This window comes from Mesoplodon mirus (assembly GCF_964341445.2).
Source record: "Mesoplodon mirus genome assembly, chromosome: 2".
In the NCBI taxonomy this organism is placed as follows: Eukaryota; Metazoa; Chordata; class Mammalia; order Artiodactyla; family Ziphiidae; genus Mesoplodon; species Mesoplodon mirus.
The window spans coordinates 34,831,409-34,833,948 of NC_138977.1; the positions used below are offsets into that span (position 1 = coordinate 34,831,409).

At 46.3% G+C, this 2,540-nt stretch overlaps 1 pseudogene across 1 annotated transcript; it reads left to right on the forward strand.

Moving 5' to 3' along the window:
- Positions 1 to 297: 297 nt before the first annotated feature.
- LOC309793810 (tetratricopeptide repeat protein 19, mitochondrial-like) lies at positions 298 to 1,080 on the forward strand (annotated as a pseudogene). The gene has a single exon. The product of its transcript is annotated as a tetratricopeptide repeat protein 19, mitochondrial-like (transcript).
- The last annotated feature ends 1,460 nt before the right edge of the window (positions 1,081 to 2,540 follow it).

Below are 2,540 nucleotides of genomic sequence, written 5' to 3' on the forward strand. Positions count from 1 at the left end.
TAAATTCATTATGGTTTTATTGCTCTTTTTCATTGTATCATTCTGGCCTTAATATTAAATGGTTGCTGATTAAACACAGAAGTGAGTAGAAAAAATACGAATAATTATTTTAGATCATTTTAAGTTATTCAAATACTGCTATAGTTGACACTAAAAATATTACTAAAGAAGACCCTTTTGTTACAGACTGTGGCAGGGCGGCGGGGCCGGGGCCGGCAGGAGGCCTGGCGCCTGCGGTGTACGTGCCACCGTGCTGAGGGGTGCTGCGTGGCCAGGGCCCGGGTCTGCTGCCGCTGTTGGCAGTTGTGCATCATGAAAGATGAGCCAGCAAAGGCAGAGCTAATTTTGTGTGACGCTCTTCACCTTGCTTATAAGAGTGATAACAAGAAGGCCGTCACTTACACTTACGATTGGGCGGAAAAACTTTTTAAACCAATAATGAGTTACCTGCTTGGAAGGGCCATGGAACAGGAAGACAATGCAATAATAGAAATCTCTCTGAAGCTGGCCACTATTTATGCTGCTCAGAATAGGCAGAAATTGACTCTTGTTGGTTATGAATTCTGCATTTCAACTCTAGAGGAAAAAATTGAAAGAGAAAAGTAATTATCAGAAGACACTTTGCCAGTGGAAGAGAAAGCCAACACCCACCTCCTCTTGGGCATGTGCCTAGACACCTATGCCCGCTACCTTCTGTTCTGCAAGCAGCCATCACAGGCACAAAGGATGTATGAAGAAGCTTTGCAGATTTCTGAAGAAATACAAGGAGAAAGACACCCACAGACCATCGTGCTGCTGAGTGACCTGGCCACCACCCTGGATGCTCAGGGCCGCTCCGACGAGGCCTGTGTTCACGCGCAGAGGGCATCAGACCTGGCGAGACAGGTGGAGCACCCTGAGCTCCACGTGCTGCTCAGTAATCTGTCTGCGATCCTGATGCACAGAGAACAATATGCACAAGCAGAAGAGATCTACCAGGAAGCACTGAAGCGAGCAAAGCTGAAAAGAGATGAGGTTCCTCTGCAACACATCAGGGAAGCACTGGCTGAGATGTCAAGAAAAAGCAGACCTTTGTCATAACCTTATCAAGCTCTAGACCCCTTTTTGTTGTAGGGAATTCATAGTAACACCTCTTATTCCAGTCCCAGTGGCACCCTGATCAATGGCTTAAATTCTTTGTCCTTGATACTCAGTCCCCTCAACTTAGCCTTGCTGGAGGATAAGCTGTATACACTGTATACACGGCCACGTTTGTTTTGCAAAGAAAACTTTCACCCCCACCTGATTTTGCTTCTAAGGATGGGAGTCAGTTAATGCTTTCCATTGTAGCAGATGGTCGGTTAGGTGCTGTCCATGCTGGTCCGACAATAACTTTAGATTAAGAGGGGCCAGTTTCCCTCTGGGGTGGGGTCTGGCATTTCAGCCAGGCATCTCTCCCACAAGAGTTTTGTCCACCGATTTGCTGCCTTCTCTTATCAATACCTGGCAGACCAGAGCTACCGGTCTCATGGCAAAGGGGGATGACGGTGAGTTATTTTCTCTTATAGTCTATCTCCTGAAGCCCAGTGTGGGATTTAATGCATAAAAAAGTAGTATCTTGGCTTACCACCAGCATCCAGCATGAAGTTTTAAAGTGGGAATTAAGCACTTGAAAGCATAGCGCCCATTTGATTATAAATAAAAGTGAACTGTATGTTTTTGTATGTATCTGGTTATATACAACTGTGAAAAAAGGAGGGCAAGGAATGACGACCCCCTGCGTCCCTGCTCTCTGAGCATTCTCTCCTCTGCACCTGGTCACGGCGTCTCCAAACCCTCTGACTCCGAGTGGGGCCCTGTAGGTGTAGTGTTGAAAGCTTCCCAGTCGTTCTGATGTGTCCCGCTCGTGCTGTAGAAGAACCAGTGCCCTGGACCCTAGCTCTGGCTTTTGGAGTTTGGGTCTCAGTATCTGCGTGTGTAGTGAGAGTCTCTCTTAGCTCTGGAAGAATGCATCTGGTGGATGACCTTACCTGGATAGGCTGCTGTGTTGACAGCCTTATCACACTGCCTCAGAGTGTGTAAAGTATACAACACAGGGTACTTTAAAAACACTTTAAACATTGCATCTGTTTCACAGGTACTTTAAAACATCGATGATGTTTTCACCCCAGCAGTTCTGCGGTTCTTCTAGGTACCACGAAGGAACCCTGTTTTTGCTGGTATGCCGGTGGGGGTGGGGTGGGCAGGATAAACTGATAGTTGGGTTCCTGTGTACATCCTGGGAGAACCCTTTCATAATAAACTAGATACTCTACAATAAAATAAAACAAAAGGAAGAAGACCCTTTTGCATGAGGCCCCCACCTTTTTCCCTTTGCTGCCCAATGGTACCACCGTCAGACTCAAGTCAACTTCAGCTTCCTGGACTGATCCTGATCTAACAGAGGGATATTTAAACAGCTCCAAGAGTCTTATCTCCATCTCGATATTATACCATTGCAGTTCTGATAACTAGGTTTTCACCTCATTTCCAAGCACTGGTCCCACCTGTGGGTCTTTTAC